This window comes from Protobothrops mucrosquamatus, unplaced genomic scaffold (genome assembly GCF_001527695.2).
Source record: "Protobothrops mucrosquamatus isolate PMUCROS unplaced genomic scaffold, P.Mucros_1.0 scaffold5, whole genome shotgun sequence".
NCBI lineage: Eukaryota > Metazoa > Chordata > Lepidosauria > Squamata > Viperidae > Protobothrops > Protobothrops mucrosquamatus.
In genome coordinates this window covers 1,032,259-1,052,751 of record NW_015386392.1, presented here as the reverse complement: position 1 = coordinate 1,052,751, position 20,493 = coordinate 1,032,259, and the positions used below count along the sequence as shown (strand labels likewise).

Below are 20,493 nucleotides of genomic sequence, written 5' to 3'. Positions count from 1 at the left end.
CCAAAGCAAAATCCTGCAGGCATACATAAACACAGAATCCTTAATCTGGATTGACAGTACAGAACAATGCCTCCAGATCTCCGTATCTACATAATTATTGTCTGATATTATATTACATATATAATTAAAAATGTCAGCTAAATCTAGGATGAGTCTGGAAATAATTAAACATTTAAGGTGCTAATAAAATATTCTTTTTAGCCTGAATATATATATGCCATTGTAAGCTGATTTTTAAATGCAAGATGTGTTTAATTTTTTTAAAAAATTGCAGTGGTATATTTTATGTTGAAAACTCAGCCTATAAAGAGAGAAACTTTGTTTTTCAGTTCTCAGTGAAGTCTTAATAGATTCCTTCTTAGAATATGCTTGGTCTTTTTAACCAAAGCAAAGTTTCCAAACATTCTGCTCCCCCCACCCTCCCCACACTTACGCACACGCACACACACACACACACACAGATCCATCCTTCAGTTAGTCTGACTTGCTGTTCGTCAAGTCACTTGCAGCTGTTTAATGCCTCCCAAGGGTTTGGGCAAAGAAAATAATCACTTACAAAACTGTACTTCTCCCAGAATCTACTATTTCAGGTTTTCTTTTCAAACAGCTGGTCCATGTCTTCGCCCTTTCCTCTTCCTTCAGAATTAAGCAAGAATTCAGGGGACACATTTAGACACACACTACCTACGTACTTAGCGAGGGTCTCAGCAGTCAATGCTACAAGGGTCAAAGAGCACCCCTTGCTCTTGGTAACAGAGACAAAAAAACTTCTCTCCCGTCTAGACAGGTCAAGGTGCACGAATCGCCCATCTCTGGAGCTTCTTCCGGAAGAGGGCGTGAATTGAAGCCAAGTGCACAGTAAACAACAGAGCTGCATCTTTGGGCCTTTAGAAGATTTCCCCTCTTCACCCTCTGCTGATCAAAGGAGGAAGTTATCATGACAACCAGAGTCAAAGAACCTGAATCACAAATGAACTCGATTTTTTCAATGTTGATATATCCCATCCCTATTGTCTCTTTTCTCACGCAGTATGAACCCTTCCGGTCTCAACGCTTACATTACAGAAGGACTTTTATATGTGTGCTCATTTACACAAAGGGGTCCCTTCCTTTACCACCATCTGGCCACAAATCAGGGAAATAAAAGCAGGAGAATTAAAATTAAAGTCCCTTCTTTCCAACCCCATCTCTTGTGCATCTTGAAGTAGGCCTTTTTTTTTTTACAATAGACTGCTCTCCTTTTACCTTGTCCTACCTTATAGTTAGAAACCTAAGATCTAGGGAAATAAGAATGCCTCAACATTAAAAAGAGAAAACGACTAAACAACGTTCTCTTCCTTGCTTCCATCCTTCCTTTCTTCTTTCTCCTCCTTTATTTGGCAGATGTTCAGAAATAGATTTTGTGTGCCACATTGAAGGCTAAATCATAAATAAAATTGTTCTAAACATGAACACAGGCGTGCACATGGACATGTGTTTGCATGTTTGTGTGTGTGTGTGTGTGCATATTCTCATATCTCAAAAATATATGCCTCCCCTATAATATAGAGAGTACATTGCAAGTTTCCAAAGACATCAGGTGAAATTTATAGCCTGACACAATTTTTATCCACCTTTAGGAGTAGGCATCGCAAAGCTGGGTACTCTGACATTACTTGGAAGAACTTCCTGCTAATTTCAATGGGGACTTATTTTTTTACATGTAAAACATTTGCACCAAGTTGAAACAAAAGCAAAGATAGCCTTGCCTCCGCCCCCCCTTCATAATACCTTAATGTTTTAAAGGGATGCACTTCTTTATTTTACAAAGTTGGTCTTGATGATTTGATTTAAAAGATGCCTACTACAACAATGTAATAATAATGAAAGTTTAGGAAGTTTGATCAAGGCTGCGTCTACAGTATACTCAGATGTTCTTTAGCTATAAGGGTCTTAACTGACTTGGCTGCAAATAAATACGATTAATAATATTTAGGCCCATTTATCACAATGCTTAAACATATCTTCTTCCTGTGTATTGATGGTGGGCAAAGCACTTAAGACCTACTTCTAAGTAGACCTCCTATGACTGAACTCGCACCAACCATGATAAATTAAAATAGAAGGATGAAGCTATTACACAGAGTGGCTTCAAACTGTGCTGTTTTTCAGAGGACTATTTTAAACAACAACAACAACAAAAGATTTGCAGTGTTTTCTGAAAAAGCAGATAGGATATTTAGCTAAGATTTGGGGAAGGAGGATATTTTTGATGCATATATCCAAGCCAATGAAAGGCGCTGAGGTATCAAACATAAAGAAAAAGTACAACAAACATTTGAGAATTGCTTTAGGCTTGAAGCATATAATTGGATACATATTAAGGTAATCAGAATATAGGTAAGGCTATACTTCAATCTGAGCCTAAAAATCTTTGTATTCCTTTGAAATAAGCATGTATCAAGAGATGCTGAATTATACCAGATACATTAGCACATTTCTGAATATACAAAGTCTTCAAGAAACAGTGAATGATCTAGTCTGATGCCTGACATGTATACAGAAAGTTCCTACTCCAAAAGAATGTTTGGTGATACTGACCTTATAGACATATAAGATATGTACAGAATAATTTGTGCAGGCATGTAGAAAAAAGAAGTATACACTTCACACACCCCAATATATTTCTGAGGGACTTGCTTGCTTTCATGGCCATTTTCAATAACCTATTTTTATATTTAACAAAGTAGCTATAATAAATAAAATCCCAATGTTTCTTCTCTTCTCTCATCCCCAACTATTTAAAACGACCATAACTAAATTTAACACAAGATATCCAGATGGTTTTCTTGTTTTAAAAACAAACTCCTAAGGAGAGTAAACTCTCTTTTAGCAGAGTTTTGCGTGCAAGGAGATACAGCAGGCCAGATTATATTTTCACCAAAATTCATACACACATTAATAGATGAGGTTCTTATACCAATTCAAGACGGGCAATAGCACCCCTGCTTTTGTATAATTTTCTTGGTTCCTGAGTTAAGGGGGCTTCCCTAGAAGGCCACTAGAATTTATATTTCTACTTGTATAGTAGTTTCCAGTTTTGAGAAAGATATATCAAATAACCACCCGTGCAAAACCACCCCTCCCAAAGTTAAGTATACTTTAAAATTGCTTTAATAATAAAATAGAAGGGGGGAGTTGGACAAGGGGCAGAAACCAAAAGCAATTCTATGAAAGCCCTAAAGATTCTGAATGGTGCTTGTCAATAGACAGCTCCCATTGTAATCACCCAGGAGATGTGGGGGCCTCCACCCTGAAAAAGCTGCCTCAGAGATAGTAACCTCATTAAAATATGAATAACAAGTCAGCCGTCATTCAAAAGAAAGAAAGGCATCTTATTCTGCATCAAATTTCGCCATCATTTCAAACAACCACAACAGAACAACACTCCCCTCAAAAAAACCCCCAAAAAACTCCTCCATTTCCCTAACTGGATGTTTGTCGCATGTGGAAACGATGTTAGCAGCGGAGTGGATTAAGCCTAAACATTTTCAAAGAAATCACTTGTGTTGCCAATCTTTTAGAGCATGCCGATCACATCTTTAAAAAAAGGGGTTAAAAAAAAAAAGGAAGACTCTCAAACCAGCGGTCAGATGGTCTTTCCAAAAATGCAGAATGTAAAAGAAGAGGAAAAAAGTTAACATCAACACACCTCGCGGGAGGAAGAATGGAAAGACACAACAATTCCAAGATATTTTAGCCAATTTTAAGCCGCAGGATGGAGAATTCATTACAAGCAACAATGACACCTTCATAACAGTCAATTACATGGAAGCTCATGATTCAGTTCATTACTGTGTCTCTCCTAATCTCATCGTAAATTTCTGCCTTGATAGAGAATGCAACTCGCCAAGAATGCAATTGGGATGTGGAAAGAAAAATAAAAACATAACTGCTACAGATGGACAGCTTCCAAAACCCAGATAACCCACCAAATATTTCTGAACACTATTTTCCATGTAAGAATTTTTCCCTCTCTTCTATCTAGGTTTCACTATATATGATTTATGCATGCTTGCAAGGGTGTATCTCTACAATCACCTATAAGTAGGCACATCTAGAAGTAGATCCATACAGAAGTGAATAGAAGTATACATCTACATTTATCTTCCACGCAGATAAATCACCAGCTTTCTCATTGGGAACAATATTCCAATTTTCAATATTTATTAAGGGTCAGTATTTAAAAATGAAAACTCAATTGTTCACCTCCCCCCTACCCTATTTGCTTTAGGCTAGTGCAGGAGAAACATGAATGCTGAACCACTCAAAAGGCTGATGGGATATATAATTAGCTATTATGTTAATTGAATCCACTGTGAGTTTATTGTATGAGATTTCTTCATATAATATGCAAATGATCTCTAAGGTTTAGTTTTATTAGACAATATAATTAGAAATCCTTTTAAAAGAGAGAATTCTAATGAGGTACAATAAAGGTTAGGAAAATATGTTTGCTATGTTGAGTTACCACCTGGGCTTGCTTAATTAAAATGAAAAGAGAGAGAAAAACTTTGCACACCAACTAAACCACCTCCTGCACACACACATTACACAAATGCAAAGTTTAAAACCTTAATTGTTACACTTTAGAAATTTGATTTAAAATAAAATAAACCATTTACTTGTCTTTTACAATCCTTTACCATTGATTCATAATCCAACAAGGTTTCATTCATTCTCCATCTATATTCTCTAGATTTCTTCTTAAGAGTCCAGGTCATTGGGTTATGACCAGTAATAAAAAAAGTTCTTAGTAATACCTGTTTTCCTATCCAGCTAAAGAGATTCTTGGAGATCCAGGCTATATCAATTCTTGACATTGGATGAGAAATGTTTTGACCTGTTTGAGCCTGGCATTTTTAATTTTCATGTTCAATTTTCAAAATAAAGCCACAGGTCCAGCTATACATGCAAGAATAACGGGATAGGGGATTCACCTAAAAAGCCTATTATTATCCTGTTGATTAAGATATATGATCCAAATAAAGGAAGATACTTCAGCATTTGTTCTGTAACCTGAATCATTTCATTTCCAATAACAAATGCTGTTGTTTTAAGAACTGGAATTAAACATCTTCCTGAAAATAAAGTAAGCCTTTCCTTGGCTTAGAGGGGCAAACTTTATCCCACCTCATGTAAATCAACCTATCAGTCTTAGAGATGAAATCTTTTGACCTTTCTGGTTTCAATATTGCAGAAACATTACACCCATAACGTTAATACAGAAGATACAGGCAAAATATATGCTGTTTAAATTTGGGCCTCCCGTAACAGCATCTACGCTGAATTTTATGTATATGATAAGCATGATATATAAGATGCTGTTATCTGATTTATTTAATATAATATAGGCCATTCTTTGTTTTTAATAGGTACCCTCTGCAAAAAGAAGCTGGCAAACCTAGGAAGAACTATTCCTTAATTTTGGATGCAACGTTTGAGTGGCTTAATTTTTGGTAAGAAGCAATAATCCCGTTAGCATAAAATTCAATTATTGTTGGCCAGTAAAATGAAGACCGTATAGAAAAAGGAATCTCTCCATGACTCACACCACACCATAAAGTGATTCCATGCTCAAAAACAAAATTGAATGAGTGTGAACATCCTACTGACATATACTTCACATTTTTAAATTTATATTTGACTTTTTTGGGGTAGCATGTACAGTAGTACTTATATCGATAGTCTTTTAATATGATTCATGATCCAACTAAGTAAAATAAAAGTTAACCTACATTCTCAGCCCAGACTCAACCATGATAATTCAGAGATAAATTCCACTGGCTTCTACTGTATGATATCTACTATCCAATAAGTAAAAATATAACACATTAAAGAAGAATTGTTTCTTTGCAACCAAGTGGGCAAAGTAGTTTAATTATCAGCATCCCCAAATGTATACGATCAGTTTGCAACAGGAAAAACTTCCGAATTTCCAGGTCAGATTTGGACAATAATAAACAGTGAAACACTGATTTACGTGACAAGTAATTTAATTTGGCATAAGAAGACTATCTTGGCTTTGTCTGGAAGCTAGATGTATTCCAATAATACAAAATTCTGCATTCTAGAACCTGCTAGTTTAAAGAAAAGTAGAACTGTTCATAGTAAGAAAGTTGTGATTTTCATTCTGTAACAAAAGGTATCACTGCACTACAAACTTTCTCCTCTTTGACAGATTATTTAGAAGTTGCCTACAAATATTCCAGTTTGTGTATTTTGAAGAGCAATAGGTAATATGTGCCCAATAATTCTAAAAGTCCTATTGTGAGAATTCCATCTAAATTATTTACTTCAACCCTCTACCTTCACAATAGCTGTATAATTCTTTAAAGAACCATACCTCATAATTGTATATTATGTTTTTCTCTCTATAGAGCTGATTCCATCCAACTAAATCAACTGAATACCATACAAAGCTCCATCCATGATTCTACCTCTCTTCCCAGTCTTTATGGGGCCTTCTTCAGTGTATGAACAATAAGGAACAATAATGGTATATCCTTATCAATAGTAGATTCTGCAGTATCAGCTACAAATGGTATCTTAGGGTGACCCATGGCCCTGGCTGACAACTTATAGGATGCTCCTATCATTTCCAAGAACGAAAATGAGGCTATCTGATCAGATTATTGATTAGAATAAAGTGAGATTGATTGGTGCTATCCAGCTACAGTGAATGGAATTTCAGTTCCACTGATTGAACATGAGACAAATTAGGTTTCACACTGAAGTCTATGGGATATAAAGTTGGTTAACTTTGACTAGTTATGCTGCTGTATTGTCAATACATTTTAACAGCTGATAACATAAAAGTTGTATTGTTAATGTACTATTACACTTGAATTGGAAGGAAGGAAGGAAGGAAGGAAGGAAGGAAGGAAGGAAGGAAGGAAGGAAGGAAGGAAGGAAGGAAGGAAGGAAGGGGGGAGGGAGGGAGGGAGGGTTCTTCAGCCCAATACAGGTAGTCCTTGACTTACAACAGTTCATTTACTGACCATTCAAAGTTACAGCAGCATTGAAAAAAGTAACATGTTAGTTTTTCACATTTATGATCTTTCCAGCATCCCCATGATCATGTGATCAAAATTCAGATGTTTGGCAACTGGTGTGTATTTATGATGGTTGCAGTATGACAGGGTCATACTCTTTTGTGACCTTCTGACAAGCAAAGTCAAAGGGGAAGCCATATTCACTTAAAGCTGGGTTACTAACTCACCAACTGCAGTGATTCACTTAATAACTGAGGCAAGCAAGGTTGTAAAATGGGGCAAAACCCACTCAATAAAATTCATTCTCACCTAACAACAGAAATTTTGGGCTCGGTTTGTGATCATAAGTTGAGGACTACCTGTATACAATTACACATGGCAATGTCTACTTCAGCTGAAATTCAGTTTATTCCTTTTCTGTGCATTGTGGTTGATTGACATACTTCCTATCTGTAGTTGTAAGTTATCTAATGTGAAAAATAACCAAATGAAAACCAAACCAAGTAATAATCCAAATGCAGACAATTTTTTTTTTTGCTTCAGCTTTCCTCTTCTGCAAATTTAACATCGATGTTCCTTAAGAGATTTGCTGAAGAGGTCTGAAGTCATCTTTGAATACAAGTAAGCAGTTCTCAGCTTTTGATATCCTCAGGGTTTCTAGGCAGAAGGGCTTCGGGGAACATTACAGCACTAAATTACTGGGATTCTGAGTGTCTAAAAACCAGCAGATTCCAGACTCCCCATAGACAAGTCACCTACTTACTGTTAAAGAAAGAAAGGGCAGGTAAAAAGCACCTGTTGCACCTTGCCAAATTTCCATATAATACTTTTCCTTTTGTCATAGTTTTCTTGTAGTTCCAGTTAATGATGTCTATGTGGAGACAGAGCCATCTGAATGCACAAGAGAGGTAGGAAACCTTGCAGTGGGTGAATTTATTCTAGGCTAGCCCTGAGATTAAAGAAGAGCTCTACAATATATAAAAATGCTCTTAAGTTAAGCTTGATGTTCTGCGATTACACCAACACATCCATGTAGTTTTTTTGGCAACAATACAGCAGTGATCTTCTGGATTATTTATTTTTAACAAGAGGGAGTTGATTTTACAATCCAGTTCAGTCTTGCAATTCCTTATCTTCTCCCATTGGACCTGATCCTGCTTAGCTTTTGAACCCTGGCAAGGCCAACTTGAGACTGTTCCTGTCTGTCTGTCTGTCTGTCTGTCTGTCTGTCTAGCTATCTACATACTATCTAGCTATCTACATACATATGCACCTCTTTCCTGATCTGTGAAAGCATCCATTAATCCCTGCATTTATTGGTCCTGCAGAAAAATAAGTTCAGCATCCAATTTTTCCATATTCCAACAAATGACATGGACACTATATGAGAGTCTGAGCATGGCCTTCCTTAGTGTAAGGCAGGGGTGTCAAACTGGTGACCTGCGGGCCGTATATGTCACATGCAGGCCACACCCACCCCAGCTCCGCAAAGGCAAAAAAAGTCACGATACATCACAATATGTCACAAGACATGATCGAGTTTGACACCCATGGTGTAAGGATTCTTACAAGAAGAAATTAATGAAACCTAAGTATAAAATAACAGAATAACTGAGTTGGAAGGGACTTTGGAGGTCTTCTAGTCCAACCCCCTGCTCAAGCAGGAGATCCTACCATTTCAGACAAAGGTTGTCCAATCTCTTCTTAAACACCTCCAGTGTTGGAACACCACAACTTCTGAAGGCAAGTTGTTCTGCTGATTAATTGTTCTGACTGTTAATAATTAAAGACCCTTTCATATGAGGACTTCACAACTGTTGTAGAGCTGTTGATCTTGGGCTGAACTAATTTATTTTTTATCGTATAAGTAAATAAGTAAATCTATCTATCTATCTATCTATCTATCTATCTATCTATCTATCTATCTATCTATCTATCTATCTATCTATCTATCTATCATCTACCTGCCTGCCTGCCTGCCTGCCTGCCTGCCTATCTATCTATCTATCTATCTATCTATCTATCTATCTATCTATCTATCTATCTATCTATCTATCTATCTATCTATCTATCTATCTATCTATCTATCTATCTATCTATCTATCTACTTATCTACCTACTTAAAATACTTTTATTTTAATGGAACTGTGCAATCAGCTTCCCAATTTGCAGCTCCTTATTTTAGTGGCCATAATTGTTTTTTAAGAGGAAGGATGACTCAGCAGTTTTGTAACCCTCCTTCATAGGAAGTACTTGGATTATTTTTTAGTATGACCAGAAAAAAGCATCTAATGTGAAATTTTAAAAAAAGGTTAAAATTTCTTTCATTTTCCTTTTGAAGGGAAGAGAAGATTTTTTGTTACTCTGGGAACTGTGACACCTTAGAATGAAGCAATGACTAAATGACATGCTTGTTTTTAATATTAGATTCAGAGATTGGCAGAAAAAAAAATTAATTACCAATAATATTCAAGCTGCTTTTGAAGGATTGGGAAGTGGAAATGGTAGCAATGCATAAATGCCAGAGACTAGATGTTGCAAATAATATAATCCGGGATATAAATCTGTTTGCAAAATCTTTCGTATATTCCAATTTTACCACTGAAGTATCACTTCATTAGCAGTATTTTTCAAACCTGGCAATTTTAAAATATCTGGACTTCAACTCCCATAATTCCCCCAGACAGCATGCTGTGACCTTTACTTTATTTCCGCAACATGCTAGCGAGGGAATTCTGGGAGTTGAAGTCCACACAACCTAAAGTTGCCAAAGTTGAAAAACACTATTTTACAAGATTCACCATCCTTCTGTAATTAGAGATACACATCGTATTACAAACATAAACAATCCGAGCTATTACACACTACGGTACTTAGACTGTCTTCAATTCATCCCCAAAGAACGAACCAACAACTAGTACAAGTTTTTGAGACACACAAATGGCTGACCTGCCCAGTGGAAAAATACATCAGAGCAAAACAATAGTATTTGCGAGAAGACTTAAGATTTTTTTTCTAAAACAGACAAAGCAACAATAATATTTTCAAGAAGTTACATGACTATGTGGCCTGCATTTGGCAGCTGCAATAGCCAAAGGGCTGAAAGGGGAAGGAAGAACAACACCTAAAGAAACAGATGCAGAGGCAAGTCAGGGGAAAAACACAGACAGAAGAATATAAAATTATGCATGGTACGGTATGAAGAATGTAGGGAGAAAGCAATTTCTCTCTCTCTTTCCCTGAATATTAAAACTTGAGGTCATCTATTAAAACAAAGTGTCAGGAGTACGTATGTATGTGTACAGGCACACACACACACACACACACACACACACACACACACACACAAACAAAGACACATGCATTTTCTCACCAGTTCTGACCTATCCCAGTTCACATCTGGCCTGCGATGGGCTCCACCTTCTGGCCTTCCTTATGAGGCACGCTATTTTTTGAAATTAAACGTTCTCAACCCCAGCCTTCCATGGGGAGATCGCAGGCCCCACTCCTTCCTAAAGACACAGGGGAAAGAGAGGCCAGTCCTGCGTTGAGCACATTGTGATAGAAATCTTCTGGCATTTTCCTTCTGCAAATGTAGAAAGCAAATGCCCACTCTTGCCCATTATGCAGAAGGAGCCAGCTGGCCATGGATGTGAAAACCGAACCCAGGATCTTTGTATGGCTTGTGGATAAGAACACAGACAGCTGAAAGGAAGAGGGATGAAAGGTTTGCTGACATTCCACTCAACCTTAGCCATCCTTTATTCACCAAAAATAATGGTGAACTGCAGGGGACTTGGCGCATGACCCCATTCATCCATCCCCTTTTGCTAGCCAGAGAGAGAGAGAGAGAGAGGGGGGGGGGGAAATAATAATAATAATAAAGCCCACTGCAATGGACTCAACCATTTAATGTGATTCTGGTTGCCAGCAAACTTTCTTCCGGTGATCACGCATGAAAGAAGAGGAAAAAGAGTTTGCTCCTGTAGGCATTTGCATAGCATTAGGTAGAGCCTGTTCAAAGGATTACGTTCTTGTTTCAGACTGAGCATTGCAGACCCACACTGGAAATACATCATGAATGAGAGGAAGGCAGATCATTAATAGCAGGACATTCGCCTAATCGCTACTTTTGTCCCCACCAGAATCCCATCTTCCAAAGGATTCTCATTTGGCCTGTCTTGCCATCAGAAGCACTTGGTTAAAAATAGCAAACCTAATGCATTTTCGAAATTTAGATATTCAGAAAAACAGAATAAATCGCACCTTTTGGAAGAAATGTGACCCTTTGGAAGAATAAAAATTCATAAGCTTGTGAAATTTGGTCATAATGGTCAATGAGATAGAGAATAATAAATTTTCATCTGTGGCATCTCAAGGACTCCTATCCAGAAGATTTATAAAAATATTTCCTTGGAAAAGGTGACGGAAATATTGGCTCAGTACAGAAATTATATTTAGTGTATTTTAGTGCTGTTCCTAAGTTAAAAGCTTATGGACTCTGGTCATAAGCCATCAAAATCATTTTGGGTTATTTTGCCCCTTTTGATTTGTTTGTGTTTGGTTAACCTAAGGCTTAGAAGCGATCCATTTGGGAAAAAAATAATAAAAAATCATTAATCAGTCACCATTTAAAAAGAAGAAGAAAAATAATATGCCTATAAATAAGAAATGGTGTGAAAAGGGCTGAAACCCAACATGGCAAAATAATTCACTGCAAAAAGAACTGCGATTTGAAATTTTTAAAATGCTTCTAAGGTATATTAATTTTCTTTAGTTTTAATGTTCATTTTTTTTACATGAATTGTTATAATTAGTTCATGTGTTAAAGCAAACTCATTTTACCAAAAGCAAACTCTTTCAGTGTATTACATATGTTGATGAATTGAGTGTTTTAATATTGCAAACTGCCTTGAGAAAAATACAGTATTAAAAAAGGAGTTAAATATATATATTTAACAAGAAAAATCATAGGAGGAGAAAAGAAGGAAAGCTGGTAGAAAATAACTTACAAAACCATCCTTTGTAATGTACTAGAATATGAAAATCCTTGGGTGTGGCAATTTGTAATGTATTTGAGTGTCGGTGTGTACACTATTCATTCTTACTATTTTAATGATGAAAAAGCAAGAAAAGCAAGAAAAAACATCCTATAAATGAAGTTATCCTATTTCCTTCATTCTTGGGATTTCTTTAGCTACTATTATCACTCTTTTTCTTAATGTTTTACCATTATGTCACATTATGTCATGTTTATAACAACTATTGTTTTCCTTTACTAGTTAACATTTCCTTTTTTGTGGGCATATCATTGAACATATATATTCTGCAAATAAATAAGCTCGTGACAAAATATTCATGTCTCCCCTCTGTCTGTGGCAAAAAAAGTGTAAATATATAAAAGAGAAGGGAAAAAACCACCTATTTTTTGTCAGCCTTGATTTCCTCTTCTGCAAAAACTTTCTATCCTAAATGTAATTTCATTTTAAGACTTCTTAAATTGTAATCTCATTTGGAAAATAGGCATCTGACTGCTTCAGGTTACCCCCTCCACTTTGCTAAATTGGATGGGAACAATTCCTCCATTCCCTTTTAGAATAAATATTTTGAACCCAACTTGCATTCCTTCACATTCTCCTGGAGAGAAAAATACAGCCAACATTTCTGGACAGACTTATCAGCTATCACTTAAGAGAGACAAAGCGGATTATCACCCCAGCTGTCAAGGAAGGCAGGCGTCTTACACAACATTTACAGGTAGCAAAGGTCATGTTCCTATGACAGCCTTGGGGACTGGACATATTTCTCCAAAGAATTATGTCCTTTGCCGAAATAAACAGAGACTAATGATTGATTTAAACACTGAAAACAACTTCATGAAGGAAGAGAGGGAAGGAAAACCCCAGACTGAAAGAGAAGGAACATCAGAAAAAGATTTTAATAAATGCATTGCTCTAGAATTTGTTTTTTGCTCAGATTACCATCTCTTCTTCTGAATTGTCCTCTTTGCCACAGGAATATTAGTTTTCCAAAATCCAGGCAGGTAAACAAGATATAAACCTCTCCAACCTTGTAAATATGCATACAGGATAGTTGCACAGCCAAGTATCTCTCAGGAGTGAGCATCTGAGTCTTTCTCCCACATCTACGATTCATAGTTTGTGTGGGTACAACCCCCCCACACCCATCAATTCTCTCATAAAAGTTTTTTCCGAACCACAAGGAGTCCTCAACTTATGACCAGAATTCAGAACAACATTCCTGTTGCTAAGCAAGACAGTTAAGTGAATTTTGCCCCGTTTTATGTTCATTCTTGCCAGTTTTTAAGCGAATCAATGCAGTTGTTAAGTTAGTAAAACATTTTTTAAGTGAATCTGGCTTGTCAGAAGGTTTGAAAAGGAGATCATATGACCCCGGGACACTGCAACCAACATAAATATGAATCAGTTGCCAAGCATCTGAATTTTGATCACATGACCACGGAGATGCTTCAGAGGTTGTAAAGGGTGAAAAACAGTCATAAGTCATAATTTTTCAATGCTGTTATAACTTCGAATGGCAGTAAATGAACTGTTGTAGGTTGAGGACTACCTGTATAATTTTCCAATAAGACAGAAGGGGCCACTGTTAAATATGTGGAAAATTATTGCTGTAATTATTGCTTCGGATTTATTGAATTTAACTTAGACATGAAGATTACCAGATTTAGGTTTTGTCTTCTTGACTCCTTCCATCTTTGGGATTGTAACTTTTGGTCCAACAAATGAAAGTTAAAGATGATCTTTCTGGCCTCTTCAAAGTTGATCACCCCAGATTTAATGGTTGATGGGAGAATTGGTGGCATATCATCAGCTTTGGTCTGGTTTATTTTTTTTAATCCAGCTCTTATTCCAAACATTTACAAGAATTCCAGCTGAATTATTTCCCGTTTAGAACCAACACATCACTGTGTACATTATGGGGGGGGGGGGGAAACCTTGTTGATTTTCTTTCTGACAGCCTTTCTATGTTCTGGGATCCCTCAGAGGTTTTCAGAAGAAGCAGTATCTTAGCATTTGACGAACCCAAAATAAAAAAGATTTGCTCCACCAACAGGCTGAATGTATTCCAGATGGTTCTTGTTCCTTCTCTAAAGAACCTTATTCTTGATAGACACTCCTGTGTATTCTCTGCATATCTTCAACAACAGCGCTACCATCTGCAGATAGCAGGAACTTAAACTGCATGGATGTTTTCAGATACAAAAGTAAGACTGAGGATGCCATGCTTCCATTCTGGCATTCAATAAGTCCCGAAGGAGATTGATAGGACCCCAAGATGTTCCTGTGGTGCTTCTGTTGTCATGGGTTGTGCCAGTGTCTCAGGCTTTATATCTAACATATCTAGCTGGAAAACTGATTAAAACTGGAAAGCCGTTGCTCGTCAATTTTGAAATGAGCAAGATGGATCACTAGTCTCATATCTAGCTTACTATAGTGGCACCATACATTTATTTGAGTGTGGATGCTGGATTAGAAACATGAAGATAGGATTTTTTTTCTTAGTCACAGAACCTGGCAGGGTGACTGGGACTTAATTCTCCTCATACCAAGAGTAAATGTGATATAATGTTTTTGGTGTTAAGGTGGTACTGAACAGAGACGCCAGGGTCTATATTTCTCTGAGAGAGATGGAAAGTGGGTGGGTTTATTTTGGGCCAGTTATTTTTTTCCAGCCCTAGACTGGGAAGTTGAAAAACATTTAGTTACCAACGGCGCTGGGTCAGTGTTCATTATATTATACATGGATCTCAAGCTTTAAGTGTAACAGTATAGTAGAAGATAATTTTGAAAGTCATAACAAAGTATGTCAGGGGCTGCCACAAAGAAGAGGGAGTCAAGCTATTTTCCAAAGTGCCTGAAGGCAGGACAAGAAGCAACGGGTGGAAACTAACCAAAGGAGAAACTTCCTGACAGTTAGAACAATTAACCAGTGGAACAACGTGCCTCCAGAAGCGGTAAATGCGCCAACACTGGAAGTTTTTAAGAAGAGACTGGACAGCCATTTGTCCGAAATGGTATACGGTTTCCTGCCTGAGCAGGGGGTTGGAATTGAAGACCTCAAAGGTCCCTTCCAACTTTATCATCATCATCATCATCATCATCATCATCATCATCATCATCATCATCATCATTATTATTAATATTATTATTATTATGAGGACATATTTATATTAAATTTCAACAGTAAATTTCATCTTCAGAGGAGACTGGAATTTGTTCAGAATGAGAAGGAGCTACAGCTAGAAAGTATTTAGGCTGCTGTGTTGCATCATCCAAGGGTTAAAAAAATGCTGAAATTTGAAACTTGTGCAAAAAATACAGATAATATAGTTTGAATGGCATATATCCCATCAGAACTAAAATATCATTATCCTTCATAAACAATTGGATTCAGATGTATTTGCTCTGCAATTTTTTATCCCATCTGGGAATGGAGTTTACAAATTAGGAAAGCGAAATAAGTTCTAGCGTATTTCAGAATACAAGAGATGCTGTTTGTTACAGTTCAGGTTGAATTAATCTGCATTGGCTTTGTCTGGTATCTCATTACAGTCAAATGTTGTCAGGTATGTCTGCTCTGCTTTTTGGGGAGAGATTTTAAAAATCAGCGTTTAGTTGTGATGAATCAGTAGCTGGGGGTTTCTTTGTTCATTAGTTATTCCTAGCCCTTAAAAGATTAGAATGATTTGTAATTGCATTTTCAAAATTTCTTTTTATGTAAAATGGCATGACTTAGAGACATAGATTCTTCAAGCCACAGATCAAATGAATGCATGGATTCTGCAAACATCCGTCATTCTTAGCTCTTTTGACCAATTTCCAAGAGACTGTGAGTTCTAGCTCCATCTTAGGCATGAAAACCAACTGGTGAGTTTGGGCCAGCCACTTTCTCTCAGCCCAGTCCACACTACAGGGCTGTTGTTATGGGGAAAATAGGAAAAGGAAGGAATGTTAAGTATATTCACTGCTATGAGTTGCTTATAAAGTAATGAAGATGGGATAACAATCTTATAGATAGTGCTCGACTTACAACTATAATTGGGCCCCAAATTTCTGTTGCTAAGCAAGGCAGTTATTGAGTTTTGCCCCATTTTATGACTGTTTTGCCACAGTTGTTAAGTAAATCACTGCAGTTGTTAAGTGAATCATGCAGCTGTTATGCAAATATGGCTTCTCCCATTGACTTTGCTTGCTGGAAGCCAGTTGGGAATGTTACAAATGGTGATCACATGAGCCTGAGACAATGCAACCGTCATAAGTACATGCCAGTTGCCAAGTGCTCAAATTTTGATTACATGACTATGGAGATGCTGGTCATAAATGTGAAAACCAGTCACAAGTCACTTTTTTCAGTGCCATTTATAACTTCATACAATCATTAAATGAATGGTTGTAAGTCGAGGACCACAAATAAATAAAAAATAAAGCTGTGTAAAAAATACATTTATTAAATATGTTTTTCTTTTAATTTTGGTAAACTGAACCTTTTGTTTGGCTAGTATACAAATCCGGCAATAATAATAAATGTGGATGTGAATGTAGACAGTTCCAATGCTCAAGTCTTAAGAAAAACAAAAAAGAATAATTCAAGAAATCTGGTCAGAATGAAGTCAGCTCATGCCTCATTGATACAGACTGAATTTTAGATCAATCCCCATATCCCTAATTATGAATTGGTTGAATAATCTGAGTTTGGAGATAAAGAGATAAAAATAAATCATTTCTACCCCTAGTGGGAAGCAGGGATGGTCCTTGACCTTGATGGCAATGTGATGCCCTCTGATTCTCTCAACATTAGAAGACCCCCAGAGAACCCTGATCATTAGCACTGCTGGGCAAGTTGCCACAGATTTATATTTAGCAGGTGTTTGATGCATTTTGGCAGGAGAAGAGAAAAGAGAGAGGGGTGAAAAAGATGTTGAAAACAAAAGGTACCACACAATATTTTACAAGACCATTTTACAACGAGAATACCTTCATAAAATAAAACTGTTTGCAGGAGAAGAGGTTTAACCCTGTCCCTAATTTGCCATTTAAAATAGACTGCCAGGTTTGGAAAAAGTTTAAAAACTAAGAAATCTGGCTAGAGCAGTGTATGGAATGTTCTATGTGATCAATACCCAGATCTGTTGATAAACTTTGGATAGTGTAGTTGGAACCCGAACTTTGATCAGAGCAATAGGAGATGACACATTTTCCTTCTGCATTTGCCATGCCTTTCTTTCTCCTTTTTCTTCATTGTGATGTTCTTGCTAGAGGGAGGGAGGGAGAAGGAAAGCAGAGGAGAAGAGGAGATGCTTTCCAACACCAACCCCCAGCAAGGCTGATAGCAAACAAGTGAAGAGCTGTCACTCAATAACATCTGGTAAGCTGCAAACTCTCCAGCTGTGCAGGAGATGAAAATAGGCTTTGAATGCAGAAATGTCTAAATTCAACCCTCAGGTAACAGGTGAGAAGAAAGAAATGATATATGGAATCCTAGAGGGTCACTGCCAGTCTCAAAAGATCAGATCTAAAGAACATGGTGCCCTCCAAATTTGTAGGTCCGCCTTCCATACAACACAGCCAACTATAAGCTAATTGAGAATTGGAGAAAATTCAGCCTAGGTAGGACCAGATTGGGAAAAACAGGAAGAAATGGATCAATATCCTGAAGGTAGCAAATAATAATAATAATAATAATAATAATAATAATAATAATAATAATAATAATAATAATAATAATAATAATAATAATAATAATAATAATAATAATAATAATAATAGCAGCTTCCATCCTGCGACGATATCTGTAATACCATCAAACATCCACATCTGCCTATCCCAGGTCCTGGGTAAGGACTCAATAGGTAGACAAAAAATCCAAATCCAGTCTGAACATCTGGCTGACTGTGCGATGATCAGTAATAATAATAATAATAATAATAATAATAATAATAATAATAATAATAATAATGATGATGATGATGATGATGATGATGATGATGATGATGATGATGATGATATGATGATGTTGGAAGGGACTTTGGAGGTCATCTAGTCCAACCCCCCTGCTCAGGCAGGAAACCCTATACCAGTGGTCCCATGAGGAGAAGGGCGGGGTATAAATTAAATTATAAATAAATAAACCTATGGCATGGGTGCCACAGGCGGCACTCGGAGCCCTCTTTGTGGGCACACATGCTGTTGCCCCAGCCTTGCCTCCCCCCACAACCCGCTCCTCTCCAGCAGCCCCCCTGAAGGAAACTCGCCCTCGAGCGTGGCCCACACGGAGCAGCGCAGCCAAGGACATGGCAACCAGGCAGCGTAGATAAGACTCTGCCCTCACACCCCATCATGCAGTTGATGCTGCAGGGCACAGGCAGAGGGTGCGGCTGCCATAGCGCTGCTGGGCTGCTTGGGCGATCTGCGGCAGGCCCTGGAGATGGTGAGTGGTCCTGTGGGCAGGCGGGGCAGGGGATGGGGGGCAGAGCGGGGGTGGGCAGGGGGGTGGAGCAGGGGCAAGGCCAGTTTTGGACACTCGGTCTCTAAAAGGTTCGCCATCACTGCCCTATACCATTTCAGACAAATGGTTGTCCAGTCTCTTCTTAAAACCTTCCAGTGTTGCAGCATTCACGGCTTCTGGATGCAGATTGTTCCACTGATTAACTGATGAGCTTAGACTTGTAGAAAGTAGATTTGTCAAATTGCCACTGTCCTCATCTCTCACTACAGATAGTCTTTCCAACTGGTTTCCAACAAGCAAACTCAACGGCAGAAGCCAAATTTGCTTAAGAATCCTGTGATTCACTGAACAGCTGCAATGATTTGCTTAACAACCCTGGCAAAGAAGGTCATAAAATCAGGTGTGACTCTCTTAACAGCTGCCTGCTTAGCAATGGAAATTTGGTCTCAATTATAGTCATGCGTTGAGGATTATCTGTAGTATAGCCTTTCTATTATGGCTTGAAGTATAGAGCTGGAAGGGACTGTGGCTCCATCACTAGCATAAGAAACTCACCTGCCTGAATAGTTGTAGCTTTACTTCCACAACAGAAACTAAAACCCCAGTCAGGGAACAGTTTTAAGAATAAATAGGACAATTATTTATTCTAAAACCAGTCTGTAGGACTAGAAATGGCTTGAGTGCATCTCTCTTTCTTTCTCTCTCTCTCTCTTTCTTTCTCTCTCTCTCTCTCTCTCTTTCACATACACACATTTATTTATTTATTTATTTATTAAATTTCTACCCCGCCCTTCTCCCAGCGGACTCAGGGCGGCTTACAGCCATCTAAAACAGGTACATAATACAAAAATACTAATTTTAAAATGTAATTAAAATAGAATATTAAATTATTGGCCTTTTCTTTTTAAAATTATTTTAAAACCATATTAAGATAATCCTTAGGCCAGTCCTGCTAGCTTAAATAGCCATGTCTTGAGGGCGCGGCGGAAGGAGGGGAGATCCAGAATCACCCGGATCTCTGGGGGTAGTTCGTTCCATAGGGTGGGGGCTCCAACCGAGAAGGCCCTCCCCCTGGGGGTCGCCAGCCGGCACTGTCTGGCTGACGGCACCCTGAGGAGACCCTCTCTGTGGGAGCGTATCGGCCGATGAGAGGTAATCTGAGGCAGAAGGCGGTCTTGGAGATAACCAGGTCCGATGCCATGGAGCGCTTTGAAGATGATAATCAACACCTTGAAGCGCACCCGGAAAGCCACCGGCAGCCAGTGCAGCTCATGCAACAGCGGCGTTACATGGGAGCGACGAGTCACTCCCATCACCGCTCGCGCGGCTGCATTCTGGACTAACTGGAGCCTCCGAATGCTCCTCAAGGGGAGCCCCATGTAGAGAGCATTACAGTAGTCCAGGCGGGAGGTGACAAGACCATGGGTGACTGTGCGCAAGGCGTCTCGGTCCAGAAAAGGCCGCAACTGGTGAACCAGGCGTACCCGGTAAAACGCCCCCCTGGCCACGGCCGTCAATTGGTCTTCTAGTGTCAGCCGTGGATCCAGGAGGACACCCAGATTGCGCACCCTCTCCGAGGGAGCCAAAGTTTCGCCCCCTATAGTCAGCGACGGAGTCAGCTCACTATGCCGGGAGGCCGGCAACCACAGCCACTCAGTCTTGGAAGGGTTGAGCCTGAGTCTGTTTCTCCCCATCCAGACCCGTACGGCCTCCAGGCACCGGGCCATCACGTCAAGGGCATCATTGGGGTGGCCTGGGGTGGAAATGTACAGTTGAGTATCATCAGCGTACTGGTGGAAGTCCACCCCAAAGCCACGGATGATCTCACCCAGCGGCTTCACATAAATATTGAACAGTAGGGGGGAGAGGACCGACCCTTGTGGCACCCCACAAGTTAGGGGCCTTGGGGTCGACCTCTGTCCCCCTGCCAATACAGACTGCGTACGGTCGGTGAGGAAGGAGGAGAACCACC

General features: G+C 38.6%; 1 protein-coding gene across 1 annotated transcript in view; it reads right to left on the bottom strand.

Annotated features, from left to right (window-relative positions):
• Nucleotides 1–20,493, bottom strand: part of CNPY1 (canopy FGF signaling regulator 1) — a 51,495-nt gene that overhangs the window by 6,770 nt on the left and 24,232 nt on the right. The window lies entirely within an intron of this gene.